Source organism: Chiloscyllium punctatum, chromosome 28, assembly GCF_047496795.1.
Source record: "Chiloscyllium punctatum isolate Juve2018m chromosome 28, sChiPun1.3, whole genome shotgun sequence".
Taxonomy (NCBI): Eukaryota; Metazoa; Chordata; class Chondrichthyes; order Orectolobiformes; family Hemiscylliidae; genus Chiloscyllium; species Chiloscyllium punctatum.
The window spans coordinates 704,813-725,211 of record NC_092766.1 but is presented as its reverse complement, the minus strand read 5'-3'; positions in this window follow the sequence as shown (position 1 = coordinate 725,211).

The window sequence follows — 20,399 nt, the reverse complement described above, 5'->3', positions numbered from 1 at the left end:
AGTGTGTCTCTGTGTCGGTGTGAGTATCTGTGAGAGTGAGTGTGAATGTGAGTGTGTCTCTGTCTGTGTCAATGTAAGTATCTGTGTGTGTGTGAGTGTGAATGTGAGTGTGTCTCTGTCTGTCTGTGTCGATGTGAGTATCTGTGTGTGAGTGTGAATGTGAGTGTGTCTCTGTCTGTGTCGGTGTGAGTATCTGTGTGTCTGAGTGTGAATGTGAGTGTGTCTCTGTCTGTGTCGATGTGAGTATCTGTGTGTTTGTGAGTGTGAATGTGAGTGTGTCTCTGTGTCGATGTGAGTATCTGTGTGTGTGAGTGTGAATGTGAGTGTGTATCTGTCTGTGTCGGTGTGAGTATCTGTGTGTGTGAGTGTGAATGTGAGTGTGTCTCTGTCTGTGTCGATGTGAGTATCTGTGTGTGTGTGAGTGTGAATGTGAGTGTGTCCCTGTCTGTGTCGATGTGAGTATCTGTGTGTGTGAGTGTGTGAATGTGAGTATGCCTCTGTGTCAATGTGAGTATCTGTGTGTGTGAGTGTGAATGTGAGTGTGTCTCTGTCTGTGTCGATGTGAGTATCTGTGTGTGTGAGTGTGTGAATGTGAGTGTGTCTCTGTGTCAATGTGAGTATCTGTGTGTGTGTGAGTGTGAATGTGAGTGTGTCTCTGTCTGTGTCGGTGTGAGTATCTGTGTGTGTGTGAGTGTGAATGTGAGTGTGTCTCTGTGTCAATGTGAGTATCTGTGTATGTGAGTGTGAATGTGAGTGTGTCTCTGTCTGTGTCGATGTGGGTATCTGCGTGTGTGAGTGTGAATGTGAGTGTGTCTCTGTCTGTGTCAATGTGAGTATCTGTGTGTGTGAGTGTGAATGTGAGTGTGTCTCTCTCTGTGTTGATGTGAGTATTTGTGTGTGTGTGTGTGAATGTGAGTGTGTCTCTGTCTCGATGTGAGTATCTGTGTGTGTGAGTGTGTGAATGTGAGTGTGTCTCTGTCTGTGTCGATGTGAGTATCTGTGTGTGTGTGAGTGTGAATGTGAGTGTGTCTCTGTGTCGGTGTGAGTATCTGTGAGTGTGAGTGTGAATGTGAGTGTGTCTCTGTCTGTGTCAATGTAAGTATCTGTGTGTCGGTGAGTGTGAATGTGAGTGTGTCTCTGTCTGTCTGTGTCGATGTGAGTATCTGTGTGTGAGTGTGAATGTGAGTGTGTCTCTGTGTCGATGTGAGTATCTCTGTGTGTGAGGGTGAATGTGATTGTGTCTCTGTCTGTGACGATGTGAATATCTGTGTGTGTGTGAGTGTGAATGTGAGTGTGTCTCTGTGTCAATGTGAGTATCTGTGTGTGTGAGTGTGAATGTGAGTGTGTCTCTGTCTGTGTCGATGTGAGTATCTGTGTGTGTGTGAGTGTGAATGTGAGTGTGTCTCTGTCTGTGTCGATGTGAGTATCTGTGTGTGTGAGTGTGTGAATGTAAGTGTGTCTCTGTGTCAATGTGAGTATCTGTGTGTGTGAGTGTGAATGTGAGTGTGTCTCTGTCTGTGTCGATGTGAGTATCTGTGTGTGTGAGTGTGTGAATGTGTGTGTGTCTCTGTGTCAATGTGAGTATCTGTGTGTGTGAGTGTGAATGTGAGTGTGTCTCTGTCTGTGTCGATGTGAGTATCTGTGTGTGTGAGTGTGAATGTGAGTGTGTCTCTGTCTGTGTCGATGTGAGTATCTGTGTGTGTGTGAGTGTGAATGTGAGTGTGTCTCTGTCTGTGTCGATGTGAGTATCTGTGTGTGTGAGTGTGTGAATGTAAGTGTGTCTCTGTGTCAATGTGAGTATCTGTGTGTGTGAGTGTGAATGTGAGTAAGTCTCTGTCTGTGTCGATGTGAGTATCTGTGTGTGTGAGTGTGTGAATGTGAGTGTGTCTCTGTGTCAATCTGAGTATCTGTGTGTGTGAGTGTGAATGTGAGTATGTCTCTGTCTGTGTCGGTGTGAGTATCTGTGTGTGTGTGAGTGTGAATGTGAGTGTGTCTCTGTGTCAATGTGAGTATATGTATGTGTGAGTGTGAATGTGAGTGTGTCTCTGTGTCGATGTGAGTTTCTGTGAGTGTGAGTGTGTGAATGTGAGTGTGTCTCTGTGTCAATGTGAGTATCTGTGTGTGAATGTGAGTGTGTCTCTGTCTGTGTCGGTGTGAGTATCTGTGTGTGTGTGAGTGTGAATGTGAGTGTGTCTCTGTGTCAATGTGAGTATCTGTGTGTGTGTGAGTGTGAATGTGAGTGTGTCTCTGTGTCGGTGTGAGTATCTGTGTGTGTGTGAGTGTGAATGTGAGTGTGTCTCTGTCTGTGTCGGTGTGAGTATCTGTGTGTGTGTGAGTGTGAATGTGAGTGTGTTTCTGTGTCGGTGTGAGTATCTGTGTGTGTGTGAGTGTGAATGTGAGTGTGTCTCTGTCTGTGTCGGTGTGAGTATCTGTGTGTGTGTGAGTGTGAATGTGAGTGTGTGACTGTCGGTGTCAATGTGAGTATCTGTGTGTGTGAGTGTGAATGTGAGTGTGTCTCTGTCTGTGTCGATGTGAGTATCTGTGTGTGTGAGTGTGAATGTGAGTGTGTCTCTGTCTGTGTCGGTGTGAGTATCTGTGTGTCTGAGTGTGAATGTGAGTGTGTCTCTGTCTGTGTCAATGTGAGTATCTGTGTGTGTGAGTGTGAATGTGAGTGTGTCTCTGTCTGTCTATGTCAACGTGAGTATCTGTGTGGGTGTGAGTGTGAATGTGAGTGTGTCTCTGTGTCGGTGTGAGTATCTGTGAGTGTGAGTGTGAATGTGAGTGTGTCTCTGTCTGTGTCAATGTAAGTATCTGTGTGTCGGTGAGTGTGAATGTGAGTGTGTCTCTGTCTGTCTGTGTCGATGTGAGTATCTGTGTGTGAGTGTGAATGTGAGTGTGTCTCTGTGTCGATGTGAGTATCTCTGTGTGTGAGGGTGAATGTGATTGTGTCTCTGTCTGTGACGATGTGAATATCTGTGTGTGTGTGAGTGTGAATGTGAGTGTGTCTCTGTGTCAATGTGAGTATCTGTGTGTGTGAGTGTGAATGTGAGTGTGTCTCTGTCTGTGTCGATGTGAGTATCTGTGTGTGTGTGAGTGTGAATGTGAGTGTGTCTCTGTCTGTGTCGATGTGAGTATCTGTGTGTGTGTGAGTGTGAATGTGAGTGTGTCTCTGTGTCGGTGTGAGTATCTGTGAGTGTGAGTGTGAATGTGAGTGTGTCTCTGTCTGTGTCAATGTAAGTATCTGTGTGTCGGTGAGTGTGAATGTGAGTGTGTCTCTGTCTGTCTGTGTCGATGTGAGTATCTGTGTGTGAGTGTGAATGTGAGTGTGTCTCTGTGTCGATGTGAGTATCTCTGTGTGTGAGGGTGAATGTGATTGTGTCTCTGTCTGTGACGATGTGAATATCTGTGTGTGTGTGAGTGTGAATGTGAGTGTGTCTCTGTGTCAATGTGAGTATCTGTGTGTGTGAGTGTGAATGTGAGTGTGTCTCTGTCTGTGTCGATGTGAGTATCTGTGTGTGTGTGAGTGTGAATGTGAGTGTGTCTCTGTCTGTGTCGATGTGAGTATCTGTGTGTGTGAGTGTGTGAATGTAAGTGTGTCTCTGTGTCAATGTGAGTATCTGTGTGTGTGAGTGTGAATGTGAGTGTGTCTCTGTCTGTGTCGATGTGAGTATCTGTGTGTGTGAGTGTGTGAATGTGAGTGTGTCTCTGTGTCAATGTGAGTATCTGTGTGTGTGAGTGTGAATGTGAGTATGTCTCTGTCTGTGTCGGTGTGAGTATCTGTGTGTGTGTGAGTGTGAATGTGAGTGTGTCTCTGTGTCAATGTGAGTATCTGTGTGTGTGAGTGTGAATGTGAGTGTGTCTCTGTCTGTGTCGATGTGAGTATCTGTGTGTGTGAGTGTGAATGTGTCTCTGTGTCGATGTGAGTATCTGTGTGTGTGTGAGTGTGAATGTGAGTGTGTCTCTGTCTGTGTCGATGTGAGTATCTGTGTGTGTGAGTGTGTGAATGTAAGTGTGTCTCTGTGTCAATGTGAGTATCTGTGTGTGTGAGTGTGAATGTGAGTGTGTCTCTGTCTGTGTCGATGTGAGTATCTGTGTGTGTGAGTGTGTGAATGTGAGTGTGTCTCTGTGTCAATGTGAGTATCTGTGTGTGTGAGTGTGAATGTGAGTATGTCTCTGTCTGTGTCGGTGTGAGTATCTGTGTGTGTGTGAGTGTGAATGTGAGTGTGTCTCTGTGTCAATGTGAGTATATGTATGTGTGAGTGTGAATGTGAGTGTGTCTCTGTGTCGATGTGAGTTTCTGTGAGTGTGAGTGTGTGAATGTGAGTGTGTCTCTGTGTCAATGTGAGTATCTGTGTGTGAATGTGAGTGTGTCTCTGTCTGTGTCGGTGTGAGTATCTGTGTGTGTGTGAGTGTGAATGTGAGTGTGTCTCTGTGTCAATGTGAGTATCTGTGTGTGTGTGAGTGTGAATGTGAGTGTGTCTCTGTGTCGGTGTGAGTATCTGTGTGTTTGTGAGTGTGAATGTGAGTGTGTCTCTGTCTGTGTCGGTGTGAGTATCTGTGTGTGTGTGAGTGTGAATGTGAGTGTGTTTCTGTGTCGGTGTGAGTATCTGTGTGTGTGTGAGTGTGAATGTGAGTGTGTCTCTGTCTGTGTCGGTGTGAGTATCTGTGTGTGTGTGAGTGTGAATGTGAGTGTGTGACTGTCGGTGTCAATGTGAGTATCTGTGTGTGTGAGTGTGAATGTGAGTGTGTCTCTGTCTGTGTCGATGTGAGTATCTGTGTGTGTGAGTGTGAATGTGAGTGTGTCTCTGTCTGTGTCGGTGTGAGTATCTGTGTGTCTGAGTGTGAATGTGAGTGTGTCTCTGTCTGTGTCAATGTGAGTATCTGTGTGTGTGAGTGTGAATGTGAGTGTGTCTCTGTCTGTCTATGTCAACGTGAGTATCTGTGTGGGTGTGAGTGTGAATGTGAGTGTGTCTCTGTCTGTGTCGGTGTGAGTATCTGTGTGTGTGTGTGAGTCTGAATGTGAGTGTGTCTCTGTGTCGGAGTGAGTATCTGTGTGTGTGAGTGTGAATGTGAGTGTGTCTCTGTCTGTGTCGATGTGAGTATCTGTGTGTGTGTGAGTGTGAATGTGAGTGTGTTTCTGTGTCGGTGTGAGTATCTGTGTGTGTGAGTGTGAATGTGAGTGTGTCTCTGTCTGTGCCAATGTGAGTATCTGTGTGTGAGTGAGTGTGAATGTGAGTGTGTCTCTGTGTGTGTGTGAGTGTGAATGTGAGTGTGTCTCTGTCTGTGTCGATGTGAGTATCTGTGTGTGTGAGTGTGAATGTGAGTGTGTCTCTGTCTGTGTCGGTGTGAGTATCTGTGTGTGTGAGTGTGAATGTGAGTGAGTCTCTGTGTGTGTGTGAGTGTGAATGTGAGTGTGTCTCTGTCTGTGTCGATGTGAGTATCTGTGTGTGTGATTGTGAATGTGAGTGTGTCTCTGTCTGTGTCGGTGTGAGTATCTGTGTGTCTGAGTGTGAATGTGAGTGTGTCTCTGTCTGTGTCAATGTGAGTATCTGTGTGTGTGAGTGTGAATGTGAGTGTGTCTCTGTCTGTCTGTGTCAACGTGAGTATCTGTGTGGGTGTGAGTGTGAATGTGAGTGTGTCTCTGTCTGTGTCGGTGTGAGTATCTGTGTGTGTGTGAGTCTGAATGTGAGTGTGTCTCTGTGTCGGTGTGAGTATCTGTGTGTGTGAGTGTGAATGTGAGTGTGTCTCTGTCTGTGTCGATGTGAGTATCTGTGTGTGTGTGAGTGTGAATGTGAGTGTGTTTCTGTGTCGGTGTGAGTATCTGTGTGTGTGAGTGTGAATGTGAGTGTGTCTCTGTCTGTGCCAATGTGAGTATCTGTGTGTGTGTGAGTGTGAATGTGAGTGTGTCTCTGTCTGTGTCGGTGTGAGTATCTGTGTGTGTGTGAGTGTGAATGTGAGTGTGTCTCTGTGTCAATGTGAGTATCTGTGTGTGTGAGTGTGAATGTGAGTGTGTCTCTGTCTGTGTCGATGTGGGTATCTGCGTGTGTGAGTGTGAATGTGAGTGTGTCTCTGTCTGTGTCAATGTGAGTATCTGTGTGTGTGAGTGTGAATGTGAGTGTGTCTCTGTCTGTGTTGATGTGAGTATTTGTGTGTGTGAGTGTGAATGTGAGTGTGTCTCTGTGTCGATGTGAGTATCTGTGTGTGTGAGTGTGTAAATGTGAGTGTGTCTCTGTCTGTGTCGATGTGAGTATCTGTGTGTGTGTGAGTGTGAATGTGAGTGTGTCTCTGTGTCGGTGTGAGTATCTGTGAGTGTGAGTGTGAATGTGAGTGTGTCTCTGTCTGTGTCAATGTAAGTATCTGTGTGTGTGTGAGTGTGAATGTGAGTGTGTCTCTGTCTGTCTGTGTCGATGTGAGTATCTGTGTGTGAGTGTGAATGTGAGTGTGTCTCTGTGTCAATGTGAGTATCTGTGTGTGTGAGTGTGAATGTGAGTGTGTCTCTGTCTGTGTCGATGTGAGTATCTGTGTGTTTGTGAGTGTGAATGTGAGTGTGTCTCTGTGTCGATGTGAGTATCTGTGTGTGTGAGTGTGAACGTGAGTGTGTATCTGTCTGTGTCGGTGTGAGTATCTGTGTGTGTGAGTGTGAATGTGAGTGTGTCTCTGTCTGTGTCGATGTGAGTATCTGTGTGTGTGTGAGTGTGAATGTGAATGTGTCTCTGTCTGTGTCGATGTGAGTATCTGTGTGTGTGAGTGTGTGAATGTGAGTATGCCTCTGTGTCAATGTGAGTATCTGTGTGTGTGAGTGTGAATGTGAGTGTGTCTCTGTCTGTGTCGATGTGGGTATCTGCGTGTGTGAGTGTGAATGTGAGTGTGTCTCTGTCTGTGTCGGTGTGAGTATCTGTGTGTGTGTGAGTGTGAATGTGAGTGTGTCTCTGTGTCAATGTGAGTATCTGTGTGTGTGAGTGTGAATGTGAGTGTGTCTCTGTCTGTGTCGGTGTGAGTATCTGTGTGTGTGTGAGTGTGAATGTGAGTGTGTCTCTGTGTCAATGTGAGTATCTGTGTATGTGAGTGTGAATGTGAGTGTGTCTCTGTCTGTGTCGATGTGGGTATCTGCGTGTGTGAGTGTGAATGTGAGTGTGTCTCTGTCTGTGTCAATGTGAGTATCTGTGTGTGTGAGTGTGAATGTGAGTGTGTCTCTCTCTGTGTTGATGTGAGTATTTGTGTGTGTGAGTGTGAATGTGAGTGTGTCTCTGTGTCGATGTGAGTATCTGTGTGTGTGAGTGTGTGAATGTGAGTGTGTCTCTGTCTGTGTCGATGTGAGTATCTGTGTGTGTGTGAATGTGAGTGTGTCTCTGTGTCGGTGTGAGTATCTGTGAGTGTGAGTGTGAATGTGAGTGTGTCTCTGTCTGTGTCAATGTAAGTATCTGTGTGTCGGTGAGTGTGAATGTGAGTGTGTCTCTGTCTGTCTGTGTCGATGTGAGTATCTGTGTGTGAGTGTGAATGTGAGTGTGTCTCTGTGTCGATGTGAGTATCTGTGTGTGTGAGGGTGAATGTGAGTGTGTCTCTGTCTGTGACGATGTGAATATCTGTGTGTGTGTGAGTGTGAATGTGAGTGTGTCTCTGTGTCAATGTGAGTATCTGTGTGTGTGTGAGTGTGAATGTGAGTGTGTCTCTGTGTCGGTGTGAGTATCTGTGTGTTTGTGAGTGTGAATGTGAGTGTGTCTCTGTCTGTGTCGGTGTGAGTATCTGTGTGTGTGTGAGTGTGAATGTGAGTGTGTTTCTGTGTCGGTGTGAGTATCTGTGTGTGTGTGAGTGTGAATGTGAGTGTGTCTCTGTCTGTGTCGGTGTGAGTATCTGTGTGTGTGTGAGTGTGAATGTGAGTGTGTGACTGTCGGTGTCAATGTGAGTATCTGTGTGTGTGAGTGTGAATGTGAGTGTGTCTCTGTCTGTGTCGATGTGAGTATCTGTGTGTGTGAGTGTGAATGTGAGTGTGTCTCTGTCTGTGTCGGTGTGAGTATCTGTGTGTCTGAGTGTGAATGTGAGTGTGTCTCTGTCTGTGTCAATGTGAGTATCTGTGTGTGTGAGTGTGAATGTGAGTGTGTCTCTGTCTGTCTATGTCAACGTGAGTATCTGTGTGGGTGTGAGTGTGAATGTGAGTGTGTCTCTGTCTGTGTCGATGTGAGTATCTGTGTGTGTGTGAGTGTGAATGTGAGTGTGTTTCTGTGTCGGTGTGAGTATCTGTGTGTGTGAGTGTGAATGTGAGTGTGTCTCTGTCTGTGCCAATGTGAGTATCTGTGTGTGAGTGAGTGTGAATGTGAGTGTGTCTCTGTGTGTGTGTGAGTGTGAATGTGAGTGTGTCTCTGTCTGTGTCGATGTGAGTATCTGTGTGTGTGAGTGTGAATGTGAGTGTGTCTCTGTCTGTGTCGGTGTGAGTATCTGTGTGTGTGAGTGTGAATGTGAGTGAGTCTCTGTGTGTGTGTGAGTGTGAATGTGAGTGTGTCTCTGTCTGTGTCGATGTGAGTATCTGTGTGTGTGAGTGTGAATGTGAGTGTGTCTCTGTCTGTGTCGGTGTGAGTATCTGTGTGTCTGAGTGTGAATGTGAGTGTGTCTCTGTCTGTGTCAATGTGAGTATCTGTGTGTGTGAGTGTGAATGTGAGTGTGTCTCTGTCTGTCTGTGTCAACGTGAGTATCTGTGTGGGTGTGAGTGTGAATGTGAGTGTGTCTCTGTCTGTGTCGGTGTGAGTATCTGTGTGTGTGTGAGTCTGAATGTGAGTGTGTCTCTGTGTCGGTGTGAGTATCTGTGTGTGTGAGTGTGAATGTGAGTGTGTCTCTGTCTGTGTCGATGTGAGTATCTGTGTGTGTGTGAGTGTGAATGTGAGTGTGTTTCTGTGTCGGTGTGAGTATCTGTGTGTGTGAGTGTGAATGTGAGTGTGTCTCTGTCTGTGCCAATGTGAGTATCTGTGTGTGTGTGAGTGTGAATGTGAGTGTGTCTCTGTCTGTGTCGGTGTGAGTATCTGTGTGTGTGTGAGTGTGAATGTGAGTGTGTCTCTGTGTCAATGTGAGTATCTGTGTGTGTGAGTGTGAATGTGAGTGTGTCTCTGTCTGTGTCGATGTGGGTATCTGCGTGTGTGAGTGTGAATGTGAGTGTGTCTCTGTCTGTGTCAATGTGAGTATCTGTGTGTGTGAGTGTGAATGTGAGTGTGTCTCTGTCTGTGTTGATGTGAGTATTTGTGTGTGTGAGTGTGAATGTGAGTGTGTCTCTGTGTCGATGTGAGTATCTGTGTGTGTGAGTGTGTGAATGTGAGTGTGTCTCTGTCTGTGTCGATGTGAGTATCTGTGTGTGTGTGAGTGTGAATGTGAGTGTGTCTCTGTGTCGGTGTGAGTATCTGTGAGTGTGAGTGTGAATGTGAGTGTGTCTCTGTCTGTGTCAATGTAAGTATCTGTGTGTGTGTGAGTGTGAATGTGAGTGTGTCTCTGTCTGTCTGTGTCGATGTGAGTATCTGTGTGTGAGTGTGAATGTGAGTGTGTCTCTGTGTCAATGTGAGTATCTGTGTGTGTGAGTGTGAATGTGAGTGTGTCTCTGTCTGTGTCGATGTGAGTATCTGTGTGTTTGTGAGTGTGAATGTGAGTGTGTCTCTGTGTCGATGTGAGTATCTGTGTGTGTGAGTGTGAATGTGAGTGTGTATCTGTCTGTGTCGGTGTGAGTATCTGTGTGTGTGAGTGTGAATGTGAGTGTGTCTCTGTCTGTGTCGATGTGAGTATCTGTGTGTGTGTGAGTGTGAATGTGAATGTGTCTCTGTCTGTGTCGATGTGAGTATCTGTGTGTGTGAGTGTGTGAATGTGAGTATGCCTCTGTGTCAATGTGAGTATCTGTGTGTGTGAGTGTGAATGTGAGTGTGTCTCTGTCTGTGTCGATGTGGGTATCTGCGTGTGTGAGTGTGAATGTGAGTGTGTCTCTGTCTGTGTCGGTGTGAGTATCTGTGTGTGTGTGAGTGTGAATGTGAGTGTGTCTCTGTGTCAATGTGAGTATCTGTGTGTGTGTGAGTGTGAATGTGAGTGTGTCTCTGTCTGTGTCGGTGTGAGTATCTGTGTGTGTGTGAGTGTGAATGTGAGTGTGTCTCTGTGTCAATGTGAGTATCTGTGTATGTGAGTGTGAATGTGAGTGTGTCTCTGTCTGTGTCGATGTGGGTATCTGCGTGTGTGAGTGTGAATGTGAGTGTGTCTCTGTCTGTGTCAATGTGAGTATCTGTGTGTGTGAGTGTGAATGTGAGTGTGTCTCTCTCTGTGTTGATGTGAGTATTTGTGTGTGTGAGTGTGAATGTGAGTGTGTCTCTGTGTCGATGTGAGTATCTGTGTGTGTGAGTGTGTGAATGTGAGTGTGTCTCTGTCTGTGTCGATGTGAGTATCTGTGTGTGTGTGAATGTGAGTGTGTCTCTGTGTCGGTGTGAGTATCTGTGAGTGTGAGTGTGAATGTGAGTGTGTCTCTGTCTGTGTCAATGTAAGTATCTGTGTGTCGGTGAGTGTGAATGTGAGTGTGTCTCTGTCTGTCTGTGTCGATGTGAGTATCTGTGTGTGAGTGTGAATGTGAGTGTGTCTCTGTGTCGATGTGAGTATCTGTGTGTGTGAGGGTGAATGTGAGTGTGTCTCTGTCTGTGACGATGTGAATATCTGTGTGTGTGTGAGTGTGAATGTGAGTGTGTCTCTGTGTCAATGTGAGTATCTGTGTGTGTGAGTGTGAATGTGAGTGTGTCTCTGTCTGTGTCGATGTGAGTATCTGTGTGTGTGAGTGTGAATGTGAGTGTGTCTCTGTCTGTGTCGATGTGAGTATCTGTGTGTGTGAGTGTGTGAATGTAAGTGTGTCTCTGTGTCAATGTGAGTATCTGTGTGTGTGAGTGTGAATGTGAGTGTGTCTCTGTCTGTGTCGATGTGAGTATCTGTGTGTGTGAGTGTGTGAATGTGAGTGTGTCTCTGTGTCAATGTGAGTATCTGTGTGTGTGAGTGTGAATGTGAGTATGTCTCTGTCTGTGTCGGTGTGAGTATCTGTGTGTGTGTGAGTGTGAATGTGAGTGTGTCTCTGTGTCAATGTGAGTATCTGTGTGTGTGAGTGTGAATGTGAGTGTGTCTCTGTCTGTGTCGATGTGAGTATCTGTGTGTGTGAGTGTGAATGTGAGTGTGTCTCTGTCTGTGTCGATGTGAGTATCTGTGTGTGTGTGAGTGTGAATGTGAGTGTGTCTCTGTCTGTGTCGATGTGAGTATCTGTGTGTGTGAGTGTGTGAATGTAAGTGTGTCTCTGTGTCAATGTGAGTATCTGTGTGTGTGAGTGTGAATGTGAGTAAGTCTCTGTCTGTGTCGATGTGAGTATCTGTGTGTGTGAGTGTGTGAATGTGAGTGTGTCTCTGTGTCAATGTGAGTATCTGTGTGTGTGAGTGTGAATGTGAGTATGTCTCTGTCTGTGTCGGTGTGAGTATCTGTGTGTGTGTGAGTGTGAATGTGAGTGTGTCTCTGTGTCAATGTGAGTATATGTATGTGTGAGTGTGAATGTGAGTGTGTCCCTGTGTCGATGTGAGTTTCTGTGAGTGTGAGTGTGTGAATGTGAGTGTGTCTCTGTGTCAATGTGAGTATCTGTGTGTGAATGTGAGTGTGTCTCTGTCTGTGTCGGTGTGAGTATCTGTGTGTGTGTGAGTGTGAATGTGAGTGTGTCTCTGTGTCAATGTGAGTATCTGTGTGTGTGTGAGTGTGAATGTGAGTGTGTCTCTGTGTCGGTGTGAGTATCTGTGTGTGTGTGAGTGTGAATGTGAGTGTGTCTCTGTCTGTGTCGGTGTGAGTATCTGTGTGTGTGTGAGTGTGAATGTGTGTGTGTTTCTGTGTCGGTGTGAGTATCTGTGTGTGTGTGAGTGTGAATGTGAGTGTCTCTCTGTCTGTGTCGGTGTGAGTATCTGTGTGTGTGTGAGTGTGAATGTGAGTGTGTGACTGTCTGTGTCAATGTGAGTATCTGTGTGTGTGAGTGTGAATGTGAGTGTGTCTCTGTCTGTGTCGATGTGAGTATCTGTGTGTGTGAGTGTGAATGTGAGTGTTTCTCTGTCTGTGTCGGTGTGAGTATCTGTGTGTCTGAGTGTGAATGTGAGTGTGTCTCTGTCTGTGTCAATGTGAGTATCTGTGTGTGTGAGTGTGAATGTGAGTGTGTCTCTGTCTGTCTGTGTCAACGTGAGTATCTGTGTGGGTGTGAGTGTGAATGTGAGTGTGTCTCTGTCTGTGTCGGTGTGAGTATCTGTGTGTGTGTGAGTCTGAATGTGAGTGTGTCTCTGTGTCGGTGTGAGTATCTGTGTGTGTGAGTGTGAATGTGAGTGTGTCTCTGTCTGTGTCGATGTGAGTATCTGTGTGTGTGTGAGTGTGAATGTGAGTGTGTTTCTGTGTCGGTGTGAGTATCTGTGTGTGTGAGTGTGAATGTGAGTGTGTCTCTGTCTGTGCCAATGTGAGTATCTGTGGGTGAGTGAGTGTGAATGTGAGTGTGTCTCTGTCTGTGTCGGTGTGAGTATCTGTGTGTGTGTGAGTGTGAATGTGAGTGTGTCTCTGTGTCAATGTGAGTATCTGTGTGTGTGTGAATGTGAGTGTGTCTCTGTCTGTGTCGATGTGGGTATCTGCGTGTGTGAGTGTGAATGTGAGTGTGTCTCTGTCTGTGTCAATGTGAGTATCTGTGTGTGTGAGTGTGAATGTGAGTGTGTCTCTGTCTGTGTTGATGTGAGTATTTGTGTGTGTGAGTGTGAATGTGAGTGTGTCTCTGTGTCGATGTGAGTATCTGTGTGTGTGAGTGTGTGAATGTGAGTGTGTCTCTGTCTGTGTCGATGTGAGTATCTGTGTGTGTGTGAGTGTGAATGTGAGTGTGTCTCTGTGTCGGTGTGAGTATCTGTGAGTGTGAGTGTGAATGTGAGTGTGTCTCTGTCTGTGTCAATGTAAGTATCTGTGTGTGTGTGAGTGTGAATGTGAGTGTGTCTCTGTCTGTCTGTGTCGATGTGAGTATCTGTGTGTGAGTGTGAATGTGAGTGTGTCTCTGTGTCAATGTGAGTATCTGTGTGTGTGAGTGTGAATGTGAGTGTGTCTCTGTCTGTGTCGATGTGAGTATCTGTGTGTTTGTGAGTGTGAATGTGAGTGTGTCTCTGTCTGTGTCGATGTGAGTATCTGTGTGTGTGAGTGTGAATGTGAGTGTGTCTCTGTCTGTGTCGATGTGAGTATCTGTGTGTGTGAGTGTGAATGTGAGTGTGTCTCTGTCTGTGTCGATGTGAGTATCTGTGTGTGTGTGAGTGTGAATGTGAGTGTGTCTCTGTCTGTGTCGATGTGAGTATCTGTGTGTGTGAGTGTGTGAATGTAAGTGTGTCTCTGTGTCAATGTGAGTATCTGTGTGTGTGAGTGTGAATGTGAGTAAGTCTCTGTCTGTGTCGATGTGAGTATCTGTGTGTGTGAGTGTGTGAATGTGAGTGTGTCTCTGTGTCAATGTGAGTATCTGTGTGTGTGAGTGTGAATGTGAGTATGTCTCTGTCTGTGTCGGTGTGAGTATCTGTGTGTGTGTGAGTGTGAATGTGAGTGTGTCTCTGTGTCAATGTGAGTATATGTATGTGTGAGTGTGAATGTGAGTGTGTCTCTGTGTCGATGTGAGTTTCTGTGAGTGTGAGTGTGTGAATGTGAGTGTGTCTCTGTGTCAATGTGAGTATCTGTGTGTGAATGTGAGTGTGTCTCTGTCTGTGTCGGTGTGAGTATCTGTGTGTGTGTGAGTGTGAATGTGAGTGTGTCTCTGTGTCAATGTGAGTATCTGTGTGTGTGTGAGTGTGAATGTGAGTGTGTCTCTGTGTCGGTGTGAGTATCTGTGTGTGTGTGAGTGTGAATGTGAGTGTGTCTCTGTCTGTGTCGGTGTGAGTATCTGTGTGTGTGTGAGTGTGAATGTGAGTGTGTTTCTGTGTCGGTGTGAGTATCTGTGTGTGTGTGAGTGTGAATGTGAGTGTGTCTCTGTCTGTGTCGGTGTGAGTATCTGTGTGTGTGTGAGTGTGAATGTGAGTGTGTGACTGTCGGTGTCAATGTGAGTATCTGTGTGTGTGAGTGTGAATGTGAGTGTGTCTCTGTGTGTGTCGATGTGAGTATCTGTGTGTGTGAGTGTGAATGTGAGTGTGTCTCTGTCTGTGTCGGTGTGAGTATCTGTGTGTCTGAGTGTGAATGTGAGTGTGTCTCTGTCTGTGTCAATGTGAGTATCTGTGTGTGTGAGTGTGAATGTGAGTGTGTCTCTGTCTGTGTCGATGTGAGTATCTGTGTGTGTGTGAGTGTGAATGTGAGTGTGTCTCTGTGTCGGTGTGAGTATCTGTGAGTGTGAGTGTGAATGTGAGTGTGTCTCTGTCTGTGTCAATGTAAGTATCTGTGTGTCGGTGAGTGTGAATGTGAGTGTGTCTCTGTCTGTCTGTGTCGATGTGAGTATCTGTGTGTGAGTGTGAATGTGAGTGTGTCTCTGTGTCGATGTGAGTATCTCTGTGTGTGAGGGTGAATGTGATTGTGTCTCTGTCTGTGACGATGTGAATATCTGTGTGTGTGTGAGTGTGAATGTGAGTGTGTCTCTGTGTCAATGTGAGTATCTGTGTGTGTGAGTGTGAATGTGAGTGTGTCTCTGTCTGTGTCGATGTGAGTATCTGTGTGTGTGTGAGTGTGAATGTGAGTGTGTCTCTGTCTGTGTCGATGTGAGTATCTGTGTGTGTGAGTGTGTGAATGTAAGTGTGTCTCTGTGTCAATGTGAGTATCTGTGTGTGTGAGTGTGAATGTGAGTGTGTCTCTGTCTGTGTCGATGTGAGTATCTGTGTGTGTGAGTGTGTGAATGTGAGTGTGTCTCTGTGTCAATGTGAGTATCTGTGTGTGTGAGTGTGAATGTGAGTATGTCTCTGTCTGTGTCGGTGTGAGTATCTGTGTGTGTGTGAGTGTGAATGTGAGTGTGTCTCTGTGTCAATGTGAGTATCTGTGTGTGTGAGTGTGAATGTGAGTGTGTCTCTGTCTGTGTCGATGTGAGTATCTGTGTGTGTGAGTGTGAATGTGAGTGTGTCTCTGTCTGTGTCGATGTGAGTATCTGTGTGTGTGTGAGTGTGAATGTGAGTGTGTCTCTGTCTGTGTCGATGTGAGTATCTGTGTGTGTGAGTGTGTGAATGTAAGTGTGTCTCTGTGTCAATGTGAGTATCTGTGTGTGTGAGTGTGAATGTGAGTAAGTCTCTGTCTGTGTCGATGTGAGTATCTGTGTGTGTGAGTGTGTGAATGTGAGTGTGTCTCTGTGTCAATGTGAGTATCTGTGTGTGTGAGTGTGAATGTGAGTATGTCTCTGTCTGTGTCGGTGTGAGTATCTGTGTGTGTGTGAGTGTGAATGTGAGTGTGTCTCTGTGTCAATGTGAGTATATGTATGTGTGAGTGTGAATGTGAGTGTGTCTCTGTGTCGATGTGAGTTTCTGTGAGTGTGAGTGTGTGAATGTGAGTGTGTCTCTGTGTCAATGTGAGTATCTGTGTGTGAATGTGAGTGTGTCTCTGTCTGTGTCGGTGTGAGTATCTGTGTGTGTGTGAGTGTGAATGTGAGTGTGTCTCTGTGTCAATGTGAGTATCTGTGTGTGTGTGAGTGTGAATGTGAGTGTGTCTCTGTGTCGGTGTGAGTATCTGTGTGTGTGTGAGTGTGAATGTGAGTGTGTCTCTGTCTGTGTCGGTGTGAGTATCTGTGTGTGTGTGAGTGTGAATGTGTGTGTGTTTCTGTGTCGGTGTGAGTATCTGTGTGTGTGTGAGTGTGAATGTGAGTGTCTCTCTGTCTGTGTCGGTGTGAGTATCTGTGTGTGTGTGAGTGTGAATGTGAGTGTGTGACTGTCTGTGTCAATGTGAGTATCTGTGTGTGTGAGTGTGAATGTGAGTGTGTCTCTGTCTGTGTCGATGTGAGTATCTGTGTGTGTGAGTGTGAATGTGAGTGTTTCTCTGTCTGTGTCGGTGTGAGTATCTGTGTGTCTGAGTGTGAATGTGAGTGTGTCTCTGTCTGTGTCAATGTGAGTATCTGTGTGTGTGAGTGTGAATGTGAGTGTGTCTCTGTCTGTCTGTGTCAACGTGAGTATCTGTGTGGGTGTGAGTGTGAATGTGAGTGTGTCTCTGTCTGTGTCGGTGTGAGTATCTGTGTGTGTGTGAGTCTGAATGTGAGTGTGTCTCTGTGTCGGTGTGAGTATCTGTGTGTGTGAGTGTGAATGTGAGTGTGTCTCTGTCTGTGTCGATGTGAGTATCTGTGTGTGTGTGAGTGTGAATGTGAGTGTGTTTCTGTGTCGGTGTGAGTATCTGTGTGTGTGAGTGTGAATGTGAGTGTGTCTCTGTCTGTGCCAATGTGAGTATCTGTGTGTGAGTGAGTGTGAATGTGAGTGTGTCTCTGTCTGTGTCGGTGTGAGTATCTGTGTGTGTGTGAGTGTGAATGTGAGTGTGTCTCTGTGTCAATGTGAGTATCTGTGTGTGTGTGAATGTGAGTGTGTCTCTGTCTGTGTCGATGTGGGTATCTGCGTGTGTGAGTGTGAATGTGAGTGTGTCTCTGTCTGTGTCAATGTGAGTATCTGTGTGTGTGAGTGTGAATGTGAGTGTGTCTCTGTCTGTGTTGATGTGAGTATTTGTGTGTGTGAGTGTGAATGTGAGTGTGTCTCTGTGTCGATGTGAGTATCTGTGTGTGTGAGTGTGTGAATGTAAGTGTGTCTCTGTGTCAATGTGAGTATCTGTGTGTGTGAGTGTGAATGTGAGTGTGTCTCTGTGTCAATGTGAGTATCTGTGTGAGTGTGAATGTGAGTGTGTCTCTGTCTGTGTCGATGTGAGTATCTGTGTGTGTGAGTGTGAATGTGAGTGTGTCTCTGTCTGTGTCGATGTGAGTATCTGTGTGTGTGAGTGTGAATGTGAGTGTGTCTCTGTCTGTGTCGATGTGAGTATCTGTGTGTGTGTGAGTGTGAATGTGAGTGTGTCTCTGTCTGTGTCGATTTGAGTATCTGTGTGTGTGAGTGTGTGAATGTAAGTGTGTCTCTGTGTCAATGTGAGTATCTGTGTGTGTGAGTGTGAATGTGAGTAAGTCTCTGTCTGTGTCGATGTGAGTATCTGTGTGTGTGAGTGTGTGAATGTGAGTGTGTCTCTGTGTCAATGTGAGTATCTGTGTGTGTGAGTGTGAATGTGAGTATGTCTCTGTCTGTGTCGGTGTGAGTATCTGTGTGTGTGTGAGTGTGAATGTGAGTGTGTCTCTGTGTCAATGTGAGTATATGTATGTGTGAGTGTGAATGTGAGTGTGTCTCTGTGTCGATGTGAGTTTCTGTGAGTGTGAGTGTGTGAATGTGAGTGTGTCTCTGTGTCAATGTGAGTATCTGTGTGTGAATGTGAGTGTGTCTCTGTCTGTGTCGGTGTGAGTATCTGTGTGTGTGTGAGTGTGAATGTGAGTGTGTCTCTGTGTCAATGTGAGTATCTGTGTGTGTGTGAGTGTGAATGTGAGTGTGTCTCTGTGTCGGTGTGAGTATCTGTGTGTGTGTGAGTGTGAATGTGAGTGTGTCTCTGTCTGTGTCGGTGTGAGTATCTGTGTGTGTGTGAGTGTGAATGTGAGTGTGTTTCTGTGTCGGTGTGAGTATCTGTGTGTGTGTGAGTGTGAATGTGAGTGTGTCTCTGTCTGTGTCGGTGTGAGTATCTGTGTGTGTGTGAGTGTGAATGTGAGTGTGTGACTGTCGGTGTCAATGTGAGTATCTGTGTGTGTGAGTGTGAATGTGAGTGTGTCTCTGTCTGTGTCGATGTGAGTATCTGTGTGTGTGAGTGTGAATGTGAGTGTGTCTCTGTCTGTGTCGGTGTGAGTATCTGTGTGTCTGAGTGTGAATGTGAGTGTGTCTCTGTCTGTGTCAATGTGAGTATCTGTGTGTGTGAGTGTGAATGTGAGTGTGTCTCTGTCTGTGTCGATGTGAGTATCTGTGTGTGTGTGAGTGTGAATGTGAGTGTGTCTCTGTGTCGGTGTGAGTATCTGTGAGTGTGAGTGTGAATGTGAGTGTGTCTCTGTCTGTGTCAATGTAAGTATCTGTGTGTCGGTGAGTGTGAATGTGAGTGTGTCTCTGTCTGTCTGTGTCGATGTGAGTATCTGTGTGTGAGTGTGAATGTGAGTGTGTCTCTGTGTCGATGTGAGTATCTCTGTGTGTGAGGGTGAATGTGATTGTGTCTCTGTCTGTGACGATGTGAATATCTGTGTGTGTGTGAGTGTGAATGTGAGTGTGTCTCTGTGTCAATGTGAGTATCTGTGTGTGTGAGTGTGAATGTGAGTGTGTCTCTGTCTGTGTCGATGTGAGTATCTGTGTGTGTGTGAGTGTGAATGTGAGTGTGTCTCTGTCTGTGTCGATGTGAGTATCTGTGTGTGTGAGTGTGTGAATGTAAGTGTGTCTCTGTGTCAATGTGAGTATCTGTGTGTGTGAGTGTGAATGTGAGTGTGTCTCTGTCTGTGTCGATGTGAGTATCTGTGTGTGTGAGTGTGTGAATGTGAGTGTGTCTCTGTGTCAATGTGAGTATCTGTGTGTGTGAGTGTGAATGTGAGTATGTCTCTGTCTGTGTCGGTGTGAGTATCTGTGTGTGTGTGAGTGTGAATGTGAGTGTGTCTCTGTGTCAATGTGAGTATCTGTGTGTGTGAGTGTGAATGTGAGTGTGTCTCTGTCTGTGTCGATGTGAGTATCTGTGTGTGTGAGTGTGAATGTGAGTGTGTCTCTGTCTGTGTCGATGTGAGTATCTGTGTGTGTGTGAGTGTGAATGTGAGTGTGTCTCTGTCTGTGTCGATGTGAGTATCTGTGTGTGTGAGTGTGTGAATGTAAGTGTGTCTCTGTGTCAATGTGAGTATCTGTGTGTGTGAGTGTGAATGTGAGTGTGTCTCTGTCTGTGTCGATGTGAGTATCTGTGTGTGTGAGTGTGTGAATGTGAGTGTGTCTCTGTGTCAATGTGAGTATCTGTGTGTGTGAGTGTGAATGTGAGTATGTCTCTGTCTGTGTCGGTGTGAGTATCTGTGTGTGTGTGAGTGTGAATGTGAGTGTGTCTCTGTGTCAATGTGAGTATATGTATGTGTGAGTGTGAATGTGAGTGTCTCTGTGTCGATGTGAGTTTCTGTGAGTGTGAGTGTGTGAATGTGAGTGTGTCTCTGTGTCAATGTGAGTATCTGTGTGTGAATGTGAGTGTGTCTCTGTCTGTGTCGGTGTGAGTATCTGTGTGTGTGTGAGTGTGAATGTGAGTGTGTCTCTGTGTCAATGTGAGTATCTTTGTGTGTGTGAGTGTGAATGTGAGTGTGTCTCTGTGTCGGTGTGAGTATCTGTGTGTTTGTGAGTGTGAATGTGAGTGTGTCTCTGTCTGTGTCGGTGTGAGTATCTGTGTGTGTGTGAGTGTGAATGTGACTGTGTTTCTGTGTCGGTGTGAGTATCTGTGTGTGTGTGAGTGTGAATGTGAGTGTGTCTCTGTCTGTGTCGGTGTGAGTATCTGTGTGTGTGTGAGTGTGAATGTGAGTGTGTGACTGTCGGTGTCAATGTGAGTATCTGTGTGTGTGAGTGTGAATGTGAGTGTGTCTCTGTCTGTGTCGATGTGAGTATCTGTGTGTGTGAGTGTGAATGTGAGTGTGTCTCTGTCTGTGTCGGTGTGAGTATCTGTGTGTCTGAGTGTGAATGTGAGTGTGTCTCTGTCTGTGTCAATGTGAGTATCTGTGTGTGTGAGTGTGAATGTGAGTGTGTCTCTGTCTGTCTATGTCAACGTGAGTATCTGTGTGGGTGTGAGTGTGAATGTGAGTGTGTCTCTGTCTGTGTCGATGTGAGTATCTGTGTGTGTGTGAGTGTGAATGTGAGTGTGTTTCTGTGTCGGTGTGAGTATCTGTGTGTGTGAGTGTGAATGTGAGTGTGTCTCTGTCTGTGCCAATGTGAGTATCTGTGTGTGAGTGAGTGTGAATGTGAGTGTGTCTCTGTGTGTGTGTGAGTGTGAATGTGAGTGTGTCTCTGTCTGTGTCGATGTGAGTATCTGTGTGTGTGAGTGTGAATGTGAGTGTGTCTCTGTCTGTGTCGGTGTGAGTATCTGTGTGTGTGAGTGTGAATGTGAGTGAGTCTCTGTGTGTGTGTGAGTGTGAATGTGAGTGTGTCTCTGTCTGTGTCGATGTGAGTATCTGTGTGTGTGAGTGTGAATGTGAGTGTGTCTCTGTCTGTGTCGGTGTGAGTATCTGTGTGTCTGAGTGTGAATGTGAGTGTGTCTCTGTCTGTGTCAATGTGAGTATCTGTGTGTGTGAGTGTGAATGTGAGTGTGTCTCTGTCTGTCTGTGTCAACGTGAGTATCTGTGTGGGTGTGAGTGTGAATGTGAGTGTGTCTCTGTCTGTGTCGGTGTGAGTATCTGTGTGTGTGTGAGT